General features: G+C 48.3%; 1 protein-coding gene across 5 annotated transcripts in view; it reads left to right on the top strand.

The window, feature by feature from the left end:
* The window catches only part of PSD2 (pleckstrin and Sec7 domain containing 2), a gene marked incomplete at its 3' end in the record, with an annotated part of 84655 nt that overhangs the window by 12452 nt on the left and 47369 nt on the right, over positions 1–24834 (top strand). The window contains exon 1 of one of the 5 annotated variants that reach the window (XM_080399325.1): positions 1659–12468. The exons of the other annotated variants lie outside the window; for them this stretch is intronic. Of the gene's footprint in view, positions 1–1658; positions 12469–24834 lie in introns of those variants that run through there. 5 annotated transcript variants of the gene reach the window in all.

Raw genomic sequence — 24834 nt, 5'->3', positions numbered from 1 at the left:
AGCTGTAGATTGTCAACTGCAAAACTACTTTAAGGTGAAAAAAGCTTTGCAGGGCACTTATCGCATCCTCCCACTCATTCTGGGTGCTCATTGTGCAAAAGAGGAGTCTTGGCTGTCTGTGAGAGAAAACGTGTCATTTATGTTCTTAGTAACCTTAACTCTGACCTAAAGTGGCAGCGAATAGCTCTCAGACAAGACAGGGCAGCCAGCCTTGGTTTTAAAGCAAAATTTTACATGAATAATATTCAGCTCCTGTATGAGGGGTCATCTGAGTGCTTTCACCACTGTTAGCAGGTCACAGGGTCCCCCAAAAATGGGGTTTACGTCATCATCTTGTGACGCTGTCTGAAGGCAAGCCATGGCTCCGCTCACCGCGTGCATGTTATCTCTTGGTGTGGATGCATGAGGCCAGCGCCACGTCGGACCCTGCCAGTGGTACAGCTCTGTCCCTGAGCCTGAGCAGAAAGGACACAGGGAGAGTCAGCAAGGGTGCCCACCTCGGGGGGAGCTGTTCACTGGCATCCCTGGTGGGACCCAGGCTGCTGGAGCACCTAGTGCATCTGTCTGACCTCCAGCTGAAGGATGTTCAAATGGACCTGTTTCTGCCAGGGCTGGGGCTGCGGTGGTCCAGCAGGGCTAGGGAGCTGCTGACACATCCTTCCAGCCTCCTGGTGTCCTTCCCTTGCAGGCCAGGGGCATGTCTGCCAAGTTCAAACCAGGGAGCTTCCTCCATACAAATGGGGACGAGGGGGGCAGGCTGTTAACGTACAAAAACTGTTTCTTTCCTGCCCACTTGGGAAGTGGAGCTATTGAATTTTAAGCAGCAAAGACAAAACTCTGCTGAAGAGGCCTCTTCTGTGCTTGCTTGGTGAAATCACTGATCACAGTGGTGGGGGGGGTCCGGGAAGATGCCAGGCTTGGCCTTATTAATGACTCTGTTGTTGTCTGCTCTAGTTTGTTGGTCTTTGCTCTGGGAGACAGTTTGCCAAAGCAGCAGCTATTTTCCCCAGAGAAGCTTCCTTGCAAACCATCCCTGTGGTGGGGGCTGCCTCTCTGCATGGCTGGGCTGTACACCACCAGCTCTCTGCCCAGCCTGTGGAGTGGCACTGGCTTGATGGGCTGACCCAAAGGGCTCTAGGGATCTACTTTATGGCCACAAAACCTGAACTTGCGAGGGGAGGGAGGACAGGCAAGAGGTGACAGAGCCTCTTTGTTCCACCAGCAGCTTTTCCCCTCTGGTTTTTAAGGGTGCCCAGCCTTGAAGCTTTGTACCCTGAGGAGGGGCACCCCCTTCTCCTGCCAAGGTCTCTGCTGTCTCCAGCAGCACCGATTTGGCTGGGCTGCAGACACAGTAGCAGCCTGACTCCTGTTTTTCATCCAGCACTTTAACTATCCAGCAAAGCAGCTGTGCAGTTAGTTGCTCTGCCCTGCACACCTCCTGTTTCCCACCCCAAGCTCAGAGCATCAGGCCCTCTTGCCTGCATTTTTCTCCTTGAACCACTTAGTTTTAAAATAGAACAATTATCTTCCTTTAGGAATGAGCTTATTTGCTCCAATCTAGGGCAGTCTGACAGTGCAGCAACCTGCACCGCTCTCTTTGGGAGCACAGTTGTATTCCCCACATGGTGTCCAGCATGGCGGTCCTCGGTGGCAAGGGGGGGGGGGGCGCATCTGTGGCTTAGGGTGATGGTTGGGTCAGTGGCTCAGTGTCTGAGAAGGTGCATTACTGGGGCTGAGCAGTACAGCTCCTCAGTCCCAGTCTTTCCTTTGTAACCACAGACATCAGAAGCGTGCAGGCTTGGCTCCTTGGCAGCAAGGGTTCACAGCCCTCCCTGCGTGGCCGAGCCCTGAGGGATCTCCACATGGGGAAGCTTACCTTGTTCCTGGGTCTGTGTGGTAAGAAGACATAGAGTTTCAGACTTTCACTGACATGTATATCAACAAGTGATAGATTTTGAGAGGTGGCCTCGTCCACGCTCATGCCTGAAGATGGAACCAGTTTTATGTAGGCTGCTGCCAGCAGAGGCTTCTCCAACCTGCTCCTAAAATCCCTGCCCATGACCACTATCTCTTTTACAAGGTGGGGAGTTGACTGTGAATTGGGGTACATAATTGATTCTGGGATTAAATGCTCGAAAGCTAAGAGACCCTTTTCAGAAGCTTGTTGTAGTGATGAGTTCAGTGATGGAGAGTGTTCTGCCAGCATCAGCTGCCACACTGGCAATGGTAGGAAGGGTTTACATCCCTGCATTACATAGGTTGCCTAATCTCCTCTGTCTTGGGATCCCTCTGCTGTCTCACAAGTCTACACCCAGCTGTTGTTTAATTAAAAAATAAGCAGACAGGTATTCACAAGGAAAATTAAGCTGTTTTATTCTTGATGTGTCTTTGATGCTCTTCTGACATCTTGTCTGGGGACAACAGCTCTAAGTCTTGAATTCGAATTTTTGTCTTGCAAAGCCGATTGTTTTAATTGGGATCAAAGTCTCAGAGCAGCAAATGTCCCACGCCAAGCAGACTGGCCCTGGTGTTAGAGAGGAACGATGCCTTCTTTCCCCTTTGCACTGCCCGAAGGGTTGTGAGGTTCAGGTGATGTGGCTGTAGCTCACATTCAGTTTCACCTTTTGAGTGACTGCATGCAGCTTTCTACACCTGTGTTAAGCCAACCTTGACACTAATCACAGCCCATATTGTGGTGGTCAGGAGAATGAAAGAAAGATCTGTGTAATGCATCCAAGGTCACATAGAAAGGCAACATTAGCTACTGGTGATTTCTATTGTAGGAGCGAAGAAGAGCAAGCTGACAAGAAGCTAGTGGCTAGGAGCACAAGATACACCTTTATAACAGAGGGGATTTGACCATGGACACAAGACCAGACCACTCATCTTTCAGCTGAGCTTTGCGTCCTTTCAAGGAAGCTGGAGCTATAGCTTGCATCCTAGAAGTTGGGGACCTACAGAGGAATCCCACATGAGCTCTGAGGTACCACTCAGTATGTTCATCTGGGCTTGACAAACCTTGAGATGCCAAAGCATGGGAGGACACTGCAGGGGACTCCATATTCCCTGAGCCAGCAGAGCTTCTCTGTCTGGTGGCTTTCGATGAGACATGGAAGAAATATATTAAAAGGCAAATTCTCAAAGGTTAAAGGAGGTGGATCTCCTCCATTAAAGCATTGTAAATACTACAGTCAAGCCCACCCCAACTGGCTGTGTAAAGCCAAGCTTGGGAGCTCTTCTGGGTGGGAACCCAAGGCTACCTGGTACACAGGACTCAAGTTTCTGTGGACACCCTCTCTGGATTAGTGTGGCCCAGCCAAGGAAGGGATTCCCCCAAGGCACAGACAAACCAGGACAGGACTTGGTTGCTTTGGACTTCCTCTGCAGGAGTGCCAGACTTTCACCCACAGATCATAGACTCGGACACTCTCAGGGTTCAACCCACCAGCTTTGTGCACTGAGTTACTCTTTGCTACAGAGCAAATGCAATTGTACAGATCCAGCCATGGCTTTGCTAATGTCTGGAGGTAGGTTAGTGTCAGTATTTTACTTGGCATCTGCCATCTAAAACATCTTTGACCAAGGCAGAGGAGTGTTCATGAATTAAGCTTCACTGCTCTCCTCCTAAAGTGATACTGTGTGTTCTTCATACTGGAAACTGAGGTTGCTGAAGGAAGTCAGAGGTGTGGGGCGGGAGAGGAAAAAAACTCAGGAAAGCTCTAAAACTGTCATTTTAATTTGCTGTATTGTACCCTGAGAACATCATCGCTGCTGGAGATACCACTCCAGCTGCTCACCTAGTGGGAGCTGCTGGAGATTTGCAAGTAGAAGAGCTTTAAACAATGGACAATGCAGACTGAACTATCAGATTTTCATCCGCTTGGTCCCTGATATACTAATAGGCACCTCTTCTATTTTGCATATAACATGACCTGTTGTATAAATATTTAGTCACTCTGTTGGGAACATTAATTATAAATGGAGACGAAGCTTTTGAAAGCTGCCTGTAGATCTGGGCACCCAATTTCCATTAATTTTAATGAGAACCAGACATCCAAATCCCATTCGGTGGCTTTGAGCATCTCAGGCAGGAAGCTTCATCTGACACCCCCCTGCTTCTCCTCACTCTACACTTCAGGAGTGATGTTTGCAAAAATTTTACAAATTGTGCAGAAGCCTGGGTCGTAACCGTGCCATGTCAGTGTTCTCTGCTGAGGATGGTTCTTTGGTAGCTTTGGAAGTTTTTATAATCAGTTTATTTAAACTATTCTGTTAGTTCTTTTCCTCTGCACCCCCTCCACTCCCCCCCTCCCCCCCAGCATTTTGAAACAGTGATGCCTGAATGAATCCCCAGCCTGTGTGATTTTTGACAGAGAAGCTTTGATGCTTGAAAATGACAGCTGTGCAGAGCAGGTCTGAAATGAATGATTGAATTATCTGACTGATTAAAAATGTGCTGTGGCTTGGAAGATCTGACAGCAAGTATTCACTTAGGCAACTCACATGAAAGAGAGTGCATGTGCATGGGGGGTGTGTGCTTGTGTGCGCACTGGGAAAAAACAGCCAGTGAAATGCAACAAACACCCAGAGCCACTTGGAGCAGCAGCTTCTTTAAGCTCAACATCCTTTCAAAAGCTTCAAATCTTCCACGCCATACTCAGCAAAAGCTAACACTCAGCATGGTTGTAGAGATAATGATGATTTAGACAGACGTCAGCAGTGGTTTAGGAATGGAAATTGAGTTAAATGGTGGTGCAGGCTGGGGAACTACTTAACTGCATCGCAGTCCCAATCCAACCTGTGGCTGAGGAACGATAAACTCTCCCATTGAAAACACAGTTCCCATCCTCTGTGCTACAGACATGTGCTCATGGTGGGGAGTAGCTTCAGGGATGCCAGCTCTATGGGAATGTGTCCTGCGATCGAGATTTTTGAAAAATGTGAGCCCTGGTGAGATCATCTATAAATGGCTGGAAGGATGGAGAAAGGAAGCCTGATTATGGCTGTGCCCTTGATGCTGTCAGTGATGGGAGCAGCAGATGTGTTAATGCATGAGGGACAGTAAGAGCCTTTCCAGACCTAGCTCAGCTTCCTTCCCAGTCCCCATACAGTGAATTGTCCCTTCCCGATGCCTCACATAAATTCAGCTTTGCTAGAATGTAAGCAATATATCTGGAAGTGAAATGAATGAAAACAAAAATTAAAGCAACGTTTCTTTGCAAATGAAACATGTTTTGTCAGCAAGGGGGAAAATTGTGTCATAAAGGATACAATTGTAGCTCTCCGTTGCAAATAGTCTTGTTCTGATAGTTTACTGAAATTGATTTTTTTTCCTAAACTGTTCAACCAGTCTTCATCTCCCTACTTGTGGATCACTATCTTCCTCTTACTTCTAGCTCAAAAGAGATGAAACTCTGGGCTATAACTAATTGCTTTATCAGAAATAATTCTGGTTTAGTCTCTCAGACCAGCCACTGAATAATTTGTTCTTTGCCCCTTCCAGTGCCATTAGCTACAGTGCTGTTAGGTGTCCGTAATGGCTTCAGCCATTCAGTTTCGTCCTCCCTGTCCCAGTGGTCATTTCAAAAGATTAAATGCTACAGCTACAATAGTCCTAAGGGCACACATAGCTAATGGTAATTCATTGGCATCTGTGTCATCTCTCCATCAGCAGCCCAAAATGTCTCTCTCATTGAATCCACTTTTAGCAACCCAGGAACACTCCGAGCAGAGAAGATGCTAGGTCTTCCTTGTAGAGGTTTGTGTAGCTGCAGGCTGCATCATTGCCAGTTGTCTCAGTGCAACCCAACACCTCCCCAGACATGGGAGCCCCCTGCCCTCTGTGCTTCTGTTCCCCGTGTCTCCCAGCCAGGCCCTAACTCTGGAGCTTAAATGAAACATCAGATCATTTAAATGTCCCTTGTCATCATCTGAAAACCTATAGCTATAGACAATATAATACAAATCACATTTATAATTTCAAAATTTGTCTTTAATCCCCCTTCCCCTATCCAAAGCCTTTGAAAAATCAGAGCCAGAGCACCTGACTGTGGCCTGTAGGTTGGATCCAGACTGGCAATGTGCCTTAAAGGGGAGTGTGATGACCAGGCCAACATCTACGGTTAGAGAGGCCATGCTCCCTGGTACATGGGCAGTGTAGCTTAGCTTGGCCAAAATTTTCAGCATCTTTGGTCACTATACCTAATCCTACTGGCTGAGTAGTCCTTGACCTGGAAAAGCCAGGGCCAGGGCTCTCTTCCCTCTTACCACTGAAGCATTCTCTGTTTTCGTGCCTTGGATTGTCTCAGGCAACAGCAAATTCTTCATCCTCTGTCCCTTCTCATCAGTGCTCCAGAGCCTGCACACAGGCAGCATAATAACTCCATATGCCCTTCTCCCAGCTTCAGGCTGTGTCCAAGCCCCGGTCAAGTATAAGCTCTGAGCAAAACCCTCTTCAAATATGTGCTGCCATGCCACGTGCAGGGCTGTCAGCCCAGCATGTGAGACATCTCAAACGGAGCAAGGGCCCAGGCTGGGTGAGGTGAAATTGCTGCAGTTTGGCAAGAGAAAACCTCCCAGAGATGTTAGGACCCTACACAACCTGACTGATGTGAGGATGCATAAATTACATCTCTTTGCAGCTGCTGCTCCCCAGGCTCCTCCCTGCACTGTAGTCATGCATGCCGAGCAGCCAGCGCTGGGTCCCGGGCAGCTCACAGCAAGTCCAGATGACCCAGCCGGAGCATGTCTGTCTCTGGGTACACTGCCTGATCGGGGGGGCTGTTTCATGCATGAAGCAGGATACAGAGTCTGCAGCGACAGGCTGTGAGGAAGCTCTGGAGACAAACACAGCATTCAGGGTGCTGGGGCTTGCAGAAGCCCCTAGCAGAGGTGGACCTGGCACATGCCTGTGGTTAAAGAAGGAGAGTGACTGCTCCGAACCATGAGTCAGATTTGGCCATCACAGTCAACGATAAGTTCTGTATGAACAAAGTTATCAGTAGTACCCTTACTGCCATCTGAGCATGAAATGTGGAGAAGTGGGTAAAAAGGAGGTTGTGCAGTTGTCCTATGCATCAATGCCACATGCCTGGGCAACAGACGAACATCAGAAATTCTCATTTCCAAAAATAAACAGGATATCCTAGGCAGTGTTGAGACACATTGATAGAGGCCTGAATCATAGGATACCCAAATCATGTAGGGGTGACAGGACAGAGAGCTGGAGATGAGACCTTCATAGGAATCCAAGAGCCGAGCAGTGTCCAGAGAAGGCCATGCTCTGCCTGTCACACCTGGCGTGCAGCTGGTGGAGAGCCCGCTGGAGATCCCAGCAAGCTGGGGAGGTGCTGCTCTGCAGGGCTCACTGGGGACGCAGCAGAGCTTTGCCTCCTTGGGGTGGCACTCGTGTGACACAGTGCCTTAGGGACATCCCAGCCGGCACTGGTGGAGCTGTGGGCACCTCTGGGAGTGACGTTTCCTTGGGTGAAGCGAGTGGATTGATAACAGCATCATAGCCTTTCTGCCTCCAAGTCCTCAGCCTGTCCTGGGACATTGTCCCCATGCTTGTCCTAACGTATGGCCAAGGGCTGCTCCTCCGTTCAGGCTCAAGCTGATCTTCCCCAGCATGGAAGTGTCCTTGCAGATTACCAGGCTGAACTAGGGGGCTTGACAAATAGCTTCCCTGTACAGCTTCATAACAAAGTGAAAGAAAATCCATGTTCCCAGAACAGCTTTTCAGTCTTAGGGATAGATGCTGAAGGACTCATGCTGCTGCCGGTAACACAGCCCCAGAGTTTCTAAAAATGATGGATGATAATATTCTGTTACCAAAGGTATTGCAGTGAATTTGGTGTAATTCTGTATCAGACCTCAGTCTGACAGATAAAGGTGAATTGATTACTGAACTCAGAATTAGTGGTTGCTTAAATGAACTAATTGCACTTGCTAACAAGTAGAATGTAATCCTAAATTGATGATATATATGCAAGGCACTTTAAAGTGGTCAATTTTCCTAAGCTGAGAACAATTACAAGCATGAAATATTTGGAGGAAAAACTGAGACAAAACGTGTGTTATACATGAGGGTTGTTTAAGAAAACTTTGATAGGCGCTGTGTCTTCCACAGCATGCACACTATTTTGCAATCATCAAACATACTCTTAGCTAAGGATCTATCATTGTTAAGGAAGAGAAAAGCAGAAATAATAACAGTAGTGAAAAAGACAACTAGAAAAAGAAGGGATTTGGTAACAAAAGCTATGAATTAACTGTTACATAATGCAGAAACCTGGAAGGCTACTTTGAAAGACCAGTCAATAAAAATTATGTTTACCAGCATTAAGGACTATAAGAAAGTGTGCTGTATTTATACACATACATGTCAGGAATAAAATAAATGTTGTGTGTCATTTTTAGATCAAGGTGCTAAAAGAGTCTGATCTGATAGTGCATAAAAAGTGTCCAGCCAAAGATCCATAGCTCTGGAGAAAAGCACTCTGATGGGTTTGTATCTTATAGAGATAATGGAAAACTTCTTGTTCCAGTAGTAACCAGGCACCATGTTAAATGGCACCTGGTAAACAGAAATGCTTGTACAAATTTAGGACTAGAAAAACTACATTGAACATTTTCATAAGACATGGGAGCGAAATCCTTTTAGGGTGTTGATATTTCACGTATATCTTTCATGTTGATATTCATGTATATATTTCATATATATCATATATAACCTGGGGACAGGTTAGGCAGACAAAGTAGGATGACGTTTGTTTAGGTGAGATGGTGAATAGCAGAGAGGGGGAGACTCACTGCACTGGAATATGACAAAATATGGAAGAGACACTGCAGATCCCTTGTAGCCAGAAGAACAGCAGGCTCCCTACTGGACCTCCCAGAGTTTGCTCAAATCAGTTGCTGAGGATACAGTTTTCATACAAGAAAAGTTAGTAAAATCAGGACAAGTCAGATGCTGAGAGTGGTCGTGTCTGCTTGGGGAGCTGATTTTACGTCAATGATGGGCTCTCAGGAAGACAAATGCAAATTCATACATTCAGGAACCCCCACGAGCAGAGGGAAGATGGTGACTCATGATATGCATGAAGATGGAGAGTGAACAGAGTGATCATCCAGCAGCATCAGTCTTGCCTTTTGCCAAAACCTGAAATGCCAAGGATGATGTCTCCCATATTCCAGGCTGGGATTTCCCAGGCAGAAATGCCTACAAGGGGCAGGGGATCAAAAACCTCCGGAGCCCATCAAGATTTCTTTTGCCTGAGTGAGAGGGGTGACTAATCCTCGCACAAGAGATTCATGCTGTGCAGTTTCATCTTGGGACTTCCAGAGAGCACTGGAGATCATGGTGGGCATGGTTGGAAACCCACTTGTTATGGGGATGGAGCATTTCAAACTTAGGCATTAAGCTGCAGTTAAGAGACTTTTAAAATTGTCAGGTGAGGTTTATAAACCTTGTGGTGTTGTAGGGTAAATGGTCCTGGCTTCTCCACTTGGAGCAATGCAGGAGCAGAGCTGGGGCTGCATGGCAGCCAGCCTTGCAGCAACTTTGGACCTCAGGTTTATCAGTGGATTCCACAGGGGTACCTGGCCATGAACAATCTCAGGACCACAAGCTCCCATCTTTTTCCAGGGATCTGCCTCTCCCATCAGCCTAGCTGGGGTGTTTCCATGGTCTGTACAGTGTAGCTCCTGTTAACTTTCGTGCCTGTCATGAGGTCTGCAGAGTTTAGGTGTGGTGCCCGGAAGACCCCCAGATGTGTGCTTTCATTTGCTTGGGGGGTGCCCCCCTTGATGTCAGTGTGGAAGAAAGGTGGCCTCTCCCTATGTTGCTCCTGCTTCCCCACAGAACTCATGTCACAGGTGGCAAACGGCATCTGCACACTCACACGCACATCCCAGCATTAAACAGCATGCCCAAAATTGTAATAGTTTAGGAGATTTCTTAATTAAAAAAAAAAAAAAACAACATTATGACATGTGCAAGGCATCTAACACCAATCTACCAGCAATCCAGGGAAAATCTTAGTACTGTTACTGTTAGGAGTGTCTCATAAATGTTAAGGACAAGCACACCACCCTGCTTGAGGGATGACAGGAGGTTTTTCTCTGAATCCAGCTGTTGATCTGCTCATTCCCAGAAGCAGAATGATTGATAACCCAGTTATTCGGAACCCACTAGTGGATGTATTCTTAGAAACTAGAACCTCATTTTCTCACGCTGCAAAATGTCACTTCCTAGGGCTGGCTGTGCAGAAATTGGATTTTGTTACTTGCCTTCAGACCTGAACAGTACAATGGACTGATGAATATTGATTGTGCTTTTTTTTTTTTTTTTTTGTTCTGTTGTTGTTAAAGCACCCTAACCTGGTAATTGGTTGATTACAAATACATTAGAATTGATCAGAGAGAGGAGTAGGACAGACTTTTGTGATGGTGTAATGCGGATCCTGTCTCTTGGATGAAGGAACCCTGAGAGAGGCTAGCAGTCCCACACTTGGATTTGTCCGGCTGCTTACTGCCCTTGTCCCTGGCCACAAGATCCATTTCATGTCTCTCCAGCACAGTAACCTTCATTCACACTTGGGTTTGTTGGATAACTCCTGAGTATAGCTGCAGGGTGGCTCATTACATGGTTCATTACCAATACTATCCCTGGCAAACAACCCCGTGTGCTGTGCTGTGGGGTATCCCTTCTGGAAGAATATACGGACGTGTTCTGCTGAGCTACTCTAGGACATTATTTAATCTAATGGCTGTACTTCAGTGTTTGGATGTACGGCTATACATTGTAATGATGTTTTTAATTTGAGGTATTGGGGATTTGTCTGCTCACTCAGCAGTGTGCATCCTCTGGAACAAGCTTTCAAAGAGGCACAGAAGTCTAGGGAGAGGGTTTCTCCAAGCAATCAGGAAGCCATTGTCTGTCTTGGAACATGCGTCTGGGGCAGCCACCAAACCCTTCTTCCTCGGCCTAAAGGTCCAGCTTGGGACTGCTCCCTCTGTGTGCTGCTGAGGGATCCCACGGTCCCCTGTGGGCTGTCAGAAGGGAGGACAGTGCATGCAAGTGGTGCTCTGGGCACCATGAGACACAAGGCAGAGGGCAGACAGGCAGCATGCATCCCTGTGAAGCAGTCAGGCAAATGGGTGAGCATCCTGGGTCGTGTGGGTTGTCAAGATGTGGGTGATCCCAGTGCAGAGGTGTGGGCCAGCTCCAGGTGAAGGATCCTGGCAGCTGGGCACTGCCATGGCTCCTCAGGCTGAGGAACTGCAGGCTTGTGCTCCATCTGGGCAACAGCTGGGCAACTTGAACCAAAGAGCACCCACCACCTCTCACCTGCGCGCCCATAGAAACCCCTGTTGCATTATAGCCACCAAATGGCCAAGAGGTAGTGTTTTCCCTACAACGTTGTATCTGCAAGTAAGACAGGCCCTAAAACAGGGAAGGTTTTGTGTCCCTGTGCATCTCCACCCTCTACCGTGTCTCCAGCCGTCTCAGTCAGCCAGATGCCTGTGCTAGTCTTTAGACAGACAAAACTGTTGCCTTTGCATCCAAGACCTGTCAGGAGTGAGATGCATCAGGCTTGCCAAGGAAGGTCCCAGTGATGGTAAGCAGGCGCGTGGTCCAGCCCAGCATGGTGGAGGTGACTCTGGAGCCAGCTGGGCAAGCAGGCACATGGGCAGCACTGCTGCAGCTTTGGTCGTGGGGGGTGGGATGTGATGTGATGCAATGAGATGGGGTTGCAGCAGGTGGGAGTGCCCAGAGGCACAGAGCAAGCTGACCTGCAGTGCTGGGGTCTGAACCAGGGTGGGTCCTTGAGGTATTTCCAGTGCTGTACGTGTGCGTACGGAAGCGTGTCAGTTGTTAACAATGGTGTAAGTATTTGGCAGCCTTTCAACCCAAAACTTCAAGCCAGTCTCAGCTTGAAAAAGCAACAATTTGGTGGCAGGAGGCAGAGCTGTCCCCCAGAGCTTTGCAAGTGTGTGTGGGGCAACGAGCCCCAGCACCCTGGGGGATATTGTTGGCAGCTTCCGTGCAGCCAGAGCAGGAGTGGAGCCTCCCAGGCAAGTGCCAGGTCTGCTCCTGCCTGTACTCCTCAAGGGGCTTTGCTAGCAAGGGCTTTATTGCATCCTTTCACTGGGTCTATTCACCATCATTCTCTGCCGCCGCCTCCTCTCCGCGTCCCCTCCCACCCTGCCTTTGCTGGATCCCCAGCAGTCTCTTGACACCTTGGGGGAAGGCTGGGAGGTGTAACCATCGCCAGCAAGAGCGAGGCAGAGCAGGAGGGAAGGGAGAAGGAAGCCAATAACGGGGAGGTCTAGGAAGGCAGTGGAGGGGGAGGGACGGGGCCACTCCTCCGTCGGTGGGACTGCAGATTATTTTGCATGGATTGTTGAAGAGAAAAGGGAGCTGCATTTGTGAAGGGACCAAAAAATAAACAGCTCATTGCTTGGGTAAGTGCAAATGCGAGCTCCCCTGCTCTCATTGTCATGCGGTACATTGATCCTCCATCATATTTTGCTTAGTTATACCGTTTGGATTCTTATTACGATTATTTGATGCAGCAGCTGTATGCTTCAGTTGCTAGAGATTGAATCTTCCTGATACGTGTGTGTGTATGTGTGTGTGTGTGTGTGTGTGTGTGCCTATGCATGCATGTGGAAAGATGCCCATTCTCTGAATATACATTGACACATTTTTCCAGCTCTCAGTGTGGTGTGTCATTTATACTACAGCATGCCGTACACACACACACACACAAATGGTGTTTGCTGTTACTGATTTTAAAATCTGTTCATCCATGCAATTATTGAAAGAGCAAGACTGTTCAGCAGCTAAAAATTAAAGGAGGGCTCTTAAATCACAGTCCTCATTGGAAGTGGGCTACTTTTCTTTATCCTGAGCCAGACACACTCAGTATTATGTTTTATAACAAAGCTACATTTAAAGATCAATTCGACAGTGGTTATTGCATTCAAATTACATGGTTGTCATGGAGATGGTACAGAGAAGCTGAAGTGATATGACTGCATCTGGACTGGAGTGGGGCTTCACTGCCGAGTGAGAGCCTGCCTTGCCTCCCGTGTCTTTTTGTCTCTACTAGGTTACAATTTCTTTTAATCCTGAATGAAGCAGTACCGTATTAGAGGATTTAGAGGTCAAGCTGCTGTGATGGGTGTGTGTTGCCCCCGTTCAGCACTGTGTTATTATTGTAATTGTTATATTAGCATCTGTGTCTGCCTGAATTTCTTCTACAAGTCTGGGGAGGAGGAAGGCGTGAGAAGGACAGATAGTTTTCCAAGCACAGCTAGGGCTGGGAGTTCTTTCCAAAAAGATACCTGCCATGCCCACACCTCCTTGCTGGCTCCCATGTCTTGGGGGACAAAAGGGAAAGGATTCTCTGATTTTAGCCATGTTTATCTTCCATTTTCCTGCCTCAACTTTGAGGATACGAGGAGCCAGTCACCTGCTCATCACTGTATCAGGGATGTGGCACTGGGTTTTTGTTATTGTATTTGTTTCCTTTGCAACTGGTAATATGAATGTGTTGGCAGTTGGGAAAGAAAATCCATAATTTATGAGAACGAAATTTTCCTGCCTGAGGCTAGCTAGAATACAAAGAGTATATCTGTGGGAAGGGCATGTTATATGTTACAGATGTGTATTTCTCTAGTGGCTGGGAGTAAATCACACTATTGTGCTCATCTTCATTATTTTGGGTGTTAGGCTGGCTTTAGTCAATATTTAATCCGAGCTCATTGTGTGCTCAAACAATAAATGTGCAATTTGGAGCCCAACTTTACATCTATAAAATGCTTTGGGTATGCATGTGGCATTGTCTCCATAAATGCAATTTCACCCTTTTCTGTAAGACCAAGCCCATTGTGGGGATGTAAATATAGTAAAAGGCACTGGTGGAAACAAGCCCATCAGAATGGCAGTGTTTCTCTAATTGTATCACTAAACATAAGAGAGAATTAATTACTAGGATAAACAGAGCTTTGTAGCTGTTGGATCAGGTTAATATTTGCATGGAGTTTCAGGCCTGCATTATAGTAGCTAGTATTACGGTTTAAATTCCCCCCATGCCAGTAGGTAATGTTTTTAGCCAGAAGTGTAGCATATTATCATCAGATATTTTCGTATTACAAGTATGCTAAATCCCCATGTCCTTGTCAAATTGTCCATTGCAACTGCTCTGAAGTGTGTGATTCAGCTAGGATTTTCTTTAATGTGATTTTTCCTGTACAAGAGTCCAAGCAAACAATGGATAAAGTCTGGAAGTGGGCAGCCAAGCCCAGAGGGGAAGTCTGAGAGATGGCTGATTCACAAAATGGATGGTACTCATTTTGTCTTTTCTTTCCCCCTAAAAGTTAGGCACAAGTAGAGTTGAAGTGGGTGGTTTTCCCTGGAGATCCCCTTGGATCCATAAGGCTGGAAGCCACACAGTTCTCAATCAATACTAAGTTCTCTCCTATCTCAGGACATTACTGCTCTTGGCCCATCCCAGGACACGGCTGTATTCTTCTCTGGGGAAACTGTGGCTTGGAATGGTCAAGTGACTTTGCCAAGGTGGCAGCGGCAGCGCTGGCCAGAGGAGCAAGAGTTTTGCCAGCAAGATCCTCTCTCGGACCGTCAGGCCCCTTAGTATCCAGATGGTGCAGTCCTGTTTGTAGGTGCAGTGGGAAGATGGTGGTGATGGAAAGCAGCACTGGTTCATGGAGACTGGGTGGATGGAGGAAGGGTGCTCTTTGCTGAGGCCACCCATTAGAGCTGCAAAGCAGGTGGCCAGAGGGAGTTGAGCAGTTTTACACCAGCATCTGTGGCGTCCAAGGTGAGGACACGCTCCTCCGATCCAACCTACAGGGTAACTGAAATGAAGACCACTATGTGACCTATCGCATGGCTTTTCACATGGTGTTGAACACTTGGCACTTGGCAGGAGGTATCCGCATTATTTCTCTTCACGGTTGCACCCAGGTCTGAGTGTGAAGCCTTTACAGATGTCTTGGCTTTCTGCTCTCCCCTCTGATGCTGCTCAAAGTTCATCGCCCATGCTGTGATACCCCGTATTGCTCTTCTTGACTTCAGCCTATAGCCCCAATCCCTTTTCTTCACTCCACCCCATCATCCAACACCTCTTTGTCCCCTTCCTCCATGGAATTTCTCACTGATGAAGATCCCTCCATCCAGTGTTGCCATAAGCTGCAGCCCATGCCATGATCTATGTGCTATGCTTGTCATGAGGCACGCGGTGCTGAGCATGTCAGGTTTAAAGGCACTGAAACAAAAAGCCTCCTTTGAAGTCCGCAGTGCTTTCACCATCTGTGGAGTTGCCCCAGGCGGTGTCAGTGGTTCTGCCCAAAGCTGGAGTTGGTCCTTGTTACCAGAAGGAAATGAAAAGGCCTGATCGGCTCACATATCTGCATGTGGCCCTGCTGACTCGCACAGGTTGATGGTGTTGCCAGAAGGATGCTCTCTGGGCTGGGAGGGGGCTGTTGCTACTGCCATCAGAGTGCTGGCTGTTGGCAGAGTGATTCCTTGCTGAGGTGGAGGTTGTACACAAGCAGTAACTGGAGTGGGCGATCTACTCCTGTAAGTGGCCACTTCTCTTGAGGTTGCTGCTTGCTCTGCTAGTTGACAGTCTCTGCCATGTAGACACCTCCTTGCCAGATTTTCTGAGGGTGAAAACATCCTCCTTGCATCCCTTTCAGCAGTGAAATGCCTCTTCCAAGAATGTGCTGGGACAGGCTCCATGTGAGGCTCAGTGCTTACATGCTCCAAAGTCAAAGCATAAAACTCAGTTCTTTCAACCTTTTTTTTTTTTTTTTTTAACACTTTGGGGATGTTTTTTTAAACCCAGCTCCTCAGTGCTTTCAGCACAAATGCATCACAAATCTGAGTAAAATTTAGCTGACCTATAACTGCAATTTTTGGCCAATGAACAGTCTTTGGAAAAAAATGTCACATCGTTCTGGGAAAGAGCCTCATAAAGGTGGAGAGGAAGCTCACTGTGGTACTGGTACTTGGTCTCAGCAAGCTGTCCTCCAGCACCTGACCTGAAACTGGATAGTCCAAGGACAGCTTGGTGAAATATCCATGTGCTGCTCTATATCAAGCAGGACCTGCTGGCTCCAGGTATCCTCCTGGATAGCATCCTTCACAGCAAGCCCCCATCCCGCTTGCAGAGGTCTCTGTCCACTCTGTGTGTGGCCACTTGATGTTGGCTGATGAAAGGGAGGATGGCACTTTCCCCAGTTCACCTGCAGCCTCTCCCTGTTGCATATCCTGAAGCAGCATCATTTCTTCCCACACATCCTGGCAGATGGATCTGGCAGAATTGGTTGAGATCTGTACCCAGCGCAGCATGAGGCCCTGCTCCCAGCCCAGAGCCCACCTCAGGTGGGGGTCTGCTTGTACCAGGCTCTGCGTGTTTGCTGCTCCAAAGGGCACTGGGTGCCCCGGCAGTGGAAGTGGATGGAGGCCTGGTGTTCTGGGCACTTTCTAGGAACAAAAGCAACCTACGACACAGCCTGCCCAAGCATGACACAAGCATGCAGGGAACAGAGGTGGTTTCTGGTCAGAAGGGGATACACAATGCAGGGGGATTTTGCTAAATTAAAAATATATATTTGTCTTTGCTGGTACAACAGAAGCTAGGGGAGCAGGCAAGGGAACACTGAGAAAGCTTTATTTAATTAGATTATGAGGCCCAAAGGCTTCAGACTCAGAAAAAAAAAAGAAATTATTTTTGTAATTGAGGATGGGGTTTCTGCCAAGTGCTGCTTTAATGAGTGTTTAGGTTTTATCTCATAAGTTAGCAACACCAGGCAAGGGCAGCTATTCAAACCACCCCTCACCAGAGTCTCTAGCTTGCCAAGGTAGGAGCTGGTTGCCAGCATCTGGGAACATTAACCTGCCTTTCGAGGAAAGGACATCCTGTGTCCTTTCAAAGCTATTTATCCAGGTCTCCTGGTACTCTTTCACTGTTAAAGCTCTCTTTCTTCCCCAGGTCTCAAGAGGCAGCTTTCTCCATTGCATAGGTGTGAAAACTGAGGCAGCAGATAATCACAGGGCGGTTTTTCCACCCAGAAGTAGAGAGATTCCACTTACCGCAGCAGCTGAGGTGGTTTCCTTCAATGGTTCCTTCCTCGGGGCCGGCGGGATGGGTGCCAGGTGCTGCTGGCCCAAGGCCCTGTTGTAGCCCTCCAGTGGCCTCGGCTGGGTGGCCGTGCAGGGGGACAGCGCAGCTGGCTCTGTGCCACTCCGGCCCCTGCCCAGCCACGCTGGTTCCTTCAGCCCGGGCAGCCCCCACCGCACATGGAGCCAGTCACAGGCATGGCAGCAGCAACAGGGTGTCCTTGTCCATGGCCAGCCTGGTTCGCTGAACTGGGATGGGGTGTGGGGGCTGCTGGGCTGAGAGACCCTCAGCCACCCCCCTGCCTGGACTTTGGAGGGCTGTGCTGTGCTGTGCTGAGCTGTGCTAGGATGGGGTGGGCTGAGCTGTGCTGTGCTATCCTGAGCTGTGCTAGGGTGGGATGGGCTGAGCTGGGATTGGCTGAGCTGGGCTGGACTGGGCTGTTCTGGGCACGGCTGAACTGGGCTGTGCTGAGCTTGGCCAGGCTGTTCTGAGCTGTGCTGGGCTGTTCTGAGCTGTGCTGTGATGGGGTGGGCTGAGGGTCATAAGCCTGAAGGCTTGACTCTGCTGGTCTGCCGTGTCCTTTGCTCTCCAGCCCCACCTGCCCAGTACATCTGTGAGCCCATGCTGGTGTCTGCCCATGGAGCTGGGAGCAGTGGGGCTCCTGCAGAAGAGCCATTGCTACTGTAAGATGCCTTCTGCAGCCCCTGCATCATGTTGCCTTGCCACTCTGCTCCTTCCCACCCTGAGAGATGAAGCCTCCTCTCTCCCAGACCCGCTGTTCCTGCTCACCATCAAACCTGCAGGCTCATCAGCCTCCCTTGTGCCTCCTGGCCAAGGAGCCTGCCAGGAGCTGGGGCAAAGGACCGCTTCATCTGCCCAGCAGATGTCTTGAGCCCAGCAGTGCAGGAAAGGACAGCTCACAACTGTCTTTAAAACCAGAAAATCATCCCACCTGTCAGTCCAGCCCTCAGTTTTAGGCTCCATCTCATTAGGAGTTGTTTTGAAAGGATTAAGGCAAGTGATGAGTGGTTTTAAGATGCTGTTGCAGGGAGTATTTCTGAGGTGATTAGAAGCGCCTGTCTGCAAGGCACTAAGGCATCTCCAAATCATTTATTAACCCTTTATGAACTATTTATGAATGTGCTTCATAATAAAGCATGACCTTTTCATTTGCACCCCTTCATTGGGTGGTCCTTGTTGTCTGCTCCTCACAGGCAGCTGTCAGCTTCCTGAGCAGCATCCATGCCCACCACAGCCATGGAGCCTGTCTTGCATCACTTCTGTCAGGGATGGTGCCTGCTCCTGCAGGTGCTTACCAGTGTCCATGCTATCCACAGCACCTGGGTGCTGTGCAAGTTTGTTCAGTGCACATACAGCTGGACCTGCCTCTGATGCAGCATTCCACAACATGGGACACTAGGATGGGCATTATCCCTCACCACACAAATCACAAGACTGTTTTAAAAGAGCAAGACATTTTTATCCCAAGCTTTTGGAGCTGCCTCTTTTTGCCACTGTGAGCTCTGGTGTTCTCCCAGCTTCCTCCACAGTCTTCTCATTTTTGTGCGTAAGAAGGGGGAGAGCTGGGTGTTCAGATGTGGCTTCAGAGTGCTTGGATTTCCCATGTGCACCTGGTGTGAGAACTGTGATAATGTTGAGAGGAGGTGGCTCTGCATTGCTTGGTGGGAGTCTTGGACCAGAGCTGCCTGAGGTCCAGGAGCAGAGTAAGAACCCCAGGTGAAGTGCAGGAGACTTGGATGTGCAATATCACAACAAAGTAACAGCATGATAGCAACACCTAAAATGCAGATGTGTTACTATTACTGCCATCAGACTAAGAGAGAACAAAAGTGGCCACAAAATTGCAGCAGCTCCTGGTAGATGTAGGGAACGATCCTGTAGCAGAAACGTGTGCTTTAATGACTAGGTGTTTTTTGTAAGCACAAACAGAATGGTAGAGAATCCACTACAGGTATAACAGCAAACTGTAAGGAGTGCACCTTGGTGACACTGTCCCTTTAATTTTGCACACTACAAAAATCAGAGATTCCCAGTCTTAGACGTACAATGTGTAGCTTGCACAGTTTTCTCAGGCTCCATGCTCCCACAGCAAGCCTAATTGCCACTCCTCTTGTGTCACTATGTCACTGTGTCATCCAATGAACCAGGCTGAACAGCATTAATTGCCTGAACCTTTATTTCATCTTTACAACACACTTACTTCTGGCAGGCCCCTCTGGCTTCTCTGTGCATTGGTGAAGACTCAGCCCAGGATGTAATTCATCAGTTCCCAAAATCATTGCCTGATTCATAAATACAATGATGTCTAAGGAGCAAGAGGAGAGCCGTGAGAATTCTGTACTTTAACAAAGCCCACTAAAAGGCAAAATTACCTACTGCTGTCTGGTGTAGCAACACTGAAGCCTTGTCACAAGACCTAGTGCAGGGCGTCTTGCACATTGGGAAGCTAGAAGAGGCTCTGGGTCCCAGAGCAGCTTTAGTCAAAACAGTGCACTGTCCTGATGCAATTACATCACCCTGATGGTGCTTCTTGCTCTTCTTATAATTTCCTTTTGGAGAAGAAATGGCCTTGTCCCTATAAAGCACCTTTACGTCAGTGTAGGAGCATGCCTGTTAGAGCTACACTTCTTCATCAGTAAAATCATACTCCTATTGGCATGGTTATCCAGCACATCCATTAAGGGCAGATGAAACCTCTGCACAGGAGCTGCAAAATGGCTCCATCAGGTTTTCAGTATGCTTTCTGGCCAACTTGCTTAGTTCTCAAAACAAGTCAGCTTCAACATTTCGTGCTGCTCAAAGGTGTCCATGCTTAGGGAAATAATTTTTTGTCATGTTGGAAAATGATGTTCCTGGGGGCTGTTGCTCCCAGGGTCCTCCCAACAACAGCCATTCCAAAATGGAGAAACTCACTCATAAAATCTCACTGATTATTCCTGAAGCACCTGTTTTCTCCAGTTGAAAACACAGCAGTGTAACCTGGATCTGCTTTGAACTGTCTGTGGGAAGAAAAAGGATGACTTGCAGTTTCAGAAAGGTGTGTTCCTTACTCATTAGCTGTGCTGTAAAAGCAGAAGCCTGTCTGTGGAGAGCTAACAACCCTGGCAGCTGAAGGGTGACCTCTGCTCTCAGTCGGGCGATCTCTGCTCATGTCTGTGCGTCTGGATTCCCAGCGCTGCTGGACTCTGTATCCCTTGGGCTGGAGTCCATTTGCCTTCAACCAACTTGTCTACCAACTTCTTTGGACAGAGCAGCACTGCAAAGATCTGGTGTCTTACTAGTCCTCTGTCAGGAAAGGATTTCTTCTGTATCCCCCCACATGAGAGGTTTATTGATGTGTTGGAGTGTGAAGAGAAGTTTACCTCCCCTTCAAAACTCCATCTTATTCTGTAATACTGGTCTCCATCATGCTTCTCCTAGTGGGCAAGTAGGCTTGCCTGCTGCCTCCTGAAATCTTGTTAAGGTCTTGCAGTGAGGCGTTGCATAGGTTTAGTGTAGATGGCATGGCAGGAATTTTCCTTTTCTGGGGTCTGAGTCAGCTGCCAGACCTGTTTTATTATTTTGGGTATGGGGAGAATGTAGGGAAGGAGGATCAAAGCAAAGGGAGGGAAAAAGTGGGGAAGAAGGATGTTTCCATTTATGGGTTATGAGACGCAGTTACAGCTCTTGTGGACTTTTATGGAAGGTAACCCTAGCTGTGGGGAAAGCTGGGGTTTAATGAATTCAATTACAATGCTGCGCAGAACTGAGTGGAAAGGCCCCATAAGCAGCCTGATTTTATAATAAAACCTACAGACAACCAGGACACAAGCCCAGTTTACAGTCATCCAAGGTATAAAGCTCCCCCTCAAGAGAAGGTGAGCACCAGAACAAATAGGCAGAGGTGAGGATGGAGCCAGCTCTGAGCTGAGCTAAGAAACTCTGCTGTTCACAATCAAAGAGGAATAAGGTTTGTCTGGAAGTACCCTATGAAAACTCCTATCCTGAACAGCATGGACTGATAACAAACTTAGTTCTACACTAAGGCAGAGTTGGAGCCACTGGGACCCACCTGTTTCCCAGGTAGGCACCCTGCTCTCAAGCTGTCTTCTGAGCTGCAGGAGCTGCCTGAAGGTTGGGTGCTGGGGCACAGACAGCCTCTGCCCTTTTTCCCCTGCCTTTGCTCCCATGCCAGGGAAGGGGTGGCAGGGACCCTTGCACATGCAGGAGTCTTTTGATGTCCCTGTGACCCGCCTTTACACCCGCAGGCTTTACATCTGTGCTGGCCTATGCCTTGAGCTCCTGCAGCAAACCACTACCTTGGCCAGATCCACTTAGCGGGAGCATTGTCTTACGAAGGCAGGATCGACAGCCCTGTGGGAGATGCCCTCTTCCTCCTTCACCTAAGATGCAGTAAAAATTTGCCCTCCTTTGCTGTTCCCTCTCTGGAGACTCCTGAGCCACAGGATTCCTGTGAATTGCAGTGGTTTCCTGCAGGCGGAGCCCATGGGGAGCCCTCTGAGCTCTCCAAGGGGGTCAAGGCTTGCTTTTGCAGGAGCAGGGATCTAAGGGTCCAACAGACCCTGCTGGCTGCTCTATCACTGATAGGACCTTTGTCCTTCCATAGGTAAACTTGGAAGCCCTGGGTGGGGTTTTAAAGCAGCCTGTTCCAGGAAGAATACAGCCCTGACATACTGTCTAGAATAGAGGGATGTTCAGGTCTGTGTTCATCAGCTTCCCGGACCTTCCATCTCAAGCTTACGCTTCTTCTGGGGAACTCATAAACTCACTGTCCCTATGCTTTGGCCCATTTTTTCGTGGAAGCTTAGGCAACTCCTACCACTTCACCAAGATGCAAAGTGATGGTGCAGTCCAGGCTTTCACCACTGTAGGCTTCAGACTGTGACTCTGTTTCCCCCATGAAAAGGTCCATTTTGCATGATGCACACACAGGGCTAGAGGAAGGTTCAGTGCACGAAGTGCTGTGTAGCCAGGGTGTCAGTACAAAGAAGGGAACATGTGAAAAATACTAAGTATATTCTTTTATTTTCCCCCTTTAAGTAACCGCATAAGAGTGCAAACAGAAAGCTGTTAAGAATTTTAAGACTCACTTTATTGTTTTCTATAGGCAAAAAACTGTCATTGTTTCCTCAAGATGAAGTTTTGTAGGAGTCATTTGGATCTGAACGTTTACTAATTGCTCTGGGGACTCTAATAAAAACTCAAAATAAGGAGCTGTAGGATTTGGCTTCAAGAAAAAGTATGTTCAATGCACAGTGATTTTTGATTACCCAGAGGCTCTTTTTTTAGCATGTAGCTGGTTTATTTTAGCCTGTGGTGTATGTTTTATCCATGGTCTTTTTTCTACATTGGAAGTGCAGGATATAGGACCTGAAGTTTAAACTGTCGGCGATTGCTGGAAACCACGGGGACAGCGTACTACCCATGAGCACTGATTAGCAGTGCCCCAGGGGCTCTCTAAAGCAAAACACTAGCATCAGTGAGTGCTCGGATTTCCTTGCTGACCCAAGGTTTCTTTCAGGCCAGGCGCGTGCTGGCGTGCAGTGACACCCAGTCAGGAGAGCTGACACCCTGGCCCTGGCATGGCAGGCTGGCCCTGGTGACTCTCACAGGTGGCTCCCTGAAGCCTGGTCTGGGGTTCCCACAGCACCACACTGGCCCTTGTCCAGCCCGAGTCCTCACTGCCTGGGGATGTGGGCTGGAGCAGAGAGTACGCAGACCTGACCCCAGGATGGGTGTCCAGTCCTTCCCCATCTGGAGCATCTCTCTCGCTCCTGCCAGGCCTCCCCCCACAGGGCACAGAGCAGTGCACTTCTACCAGGTTTCCAGGAGCAAGAGAACTACAAGGTTGAATGCTTTGTCTTGTCTCAGAAAGGCTGTTGCAAAGCAGGGAACTGAAGAATGGTATGGGTTTCTCAAGTCACAAGCTGAGACTAACCAAAACTGTCAGGATCTCTCCTAGAATAACCCAGGCAGATGGGTCCCATCTGGATCTTCAGAGGGAAGGGCACCTCCATGTACCCATGGGCGCCACACCTGAACCAGGACATGGTGTGGGTTATGAACAGTTGCACACATCAACTCCTAGCTGTTACACAGGATGGGTAATGCAGTCACAGATGCCCTCCACTAGATGTTGGAGGACCTCTTCTGGTGGGTCCAGCTGGTTCTGGGAGCACAGGGAAGGGCTTCACAGAGTAGTCTCCAAGGTAACATGGTCAGAGGAATGTTAAGGGGAGAACAGAGTGGGGAAGTACTGAATCCCTCAAGCTCTGCCCACTTTCCTTTCTATCCTGACTTGCAGTAGCACCTTTGAAATAATCAGTGTCTGGCTGAGACCCCAGCCCAGCCCTGCTCCTGAGACCCCAGTCTTCAGAAGAGCTGTTGCAGATGAGTTAGAGCTTGATGTCATCAGGGAGGGATTTGTGTATAGAACAGAGGCTGCTGTACAGAACAGTTTGGTGTATAAATCCTTGGTGTGCCTACATCTTGACTTCACTATGCAGTGCTGCTTTCCCCATCTCTAGACTGTAACAGAGTAATAGAAGTAATAGAGTCAGGGAAAATCCAAAGGAAGGTAGTCAAAATTCTCAAGGGGGTGGAGAAGCTGTCTTATGAGAAAAAGCTAAGGTGGCAGGGACTACAGTCTGGAGAGGAGAGGGTGAGAGGTGATATGATTGAGGTCTTCAAAATCATATAAAACCAAAATAATATAAAAACAAGCCTTCAGCCCATGAGAGAAATAAAAGAGGATTTTCACAACGAGAATGGTAAAAAGTTTTTATTGTCAGCCATGTTGAAAGGGCAGAAGTCAATGCAGAGACATAAGAGGGAGGAGACATGCTTCAAAAGGAAGAACCATGATCTCTCCATCTCTCTATGGGTTTGGCTCCTCACTGTGCCCATGCATACACCTTCCTCCCAGGGTGATGTGTTGCACCTGCATTTTATAAATTAATTGGTGAGTTGGGCCATAAAAACACAGCCGTTCCGGTTCACCGGCCACAACATGGATGGGATCAACAGTGTGTACATCAAACAGCTGTGCGGCATGTCTTGCTCCTGCTCAGAGGGGATGGGAACTCAGAGCACATGGCTTATCGCAGTGAAGGACATTAGTGTAGGCGTTTTAGCCCAAAGAGTTCAAGGGCTCTCTCCAACAAGAGTGACCAAGGGAATTTTTAAGCTCTTATAAAACCCAAGCCAGGTGCCCAGAAAAAGTGATTCAGCTCATTAGTATTTCCCTCTCTAAGAAAAGCAGAAGGCAATTGCAGCAGGCTGGGCGTAAGGCAGACAGGGACAAGGCCCAGCTGTAGCCGCATGTGTCAGTGGTGGCTCCATGTCTGCACGGCACAGTTTGCATCAAGGAAAGGGCCAAGCAGGAAACATCTGCCTGTTGCATCTTTCTGAATTCTGCTGAAGAACTCTTCCCTCCATAAAAGCTGTGACCTAAAATTGCTTTTCACTTTTGCAAAAAGAGGATGGAAGGTGTTTTTAAGAACATCTTGAGAAATCTGTGGCCACTTTGCAATGGCCTAGAATGGGGTCCTGGGGCACAGAAAGCACTGCATTTCGTGGTGGTCAGCAAGCAAGGAGGGAGGCGGGTGCCTCCTGCCTCAGGGATGAAAATAACTTAGAAAGAGCAGGATTAAGTGTT

Source organism: Falco punctatus (assembly GCF_963210335.1).
Source record: "Falco punctatus genome assembly, chromosome: 8".
Classification (NCBI taxonomy): domain Eukaryota; kingdom Metazoa; phylum Chordata; class Aves; order Falconiformes; family Falconidae; genus Falco; species Falco punctatus.
Note: the sequence above shows the minus strand (reverse complement) of the source record. Positions and strands in the feature narration are given on the sequence as shown.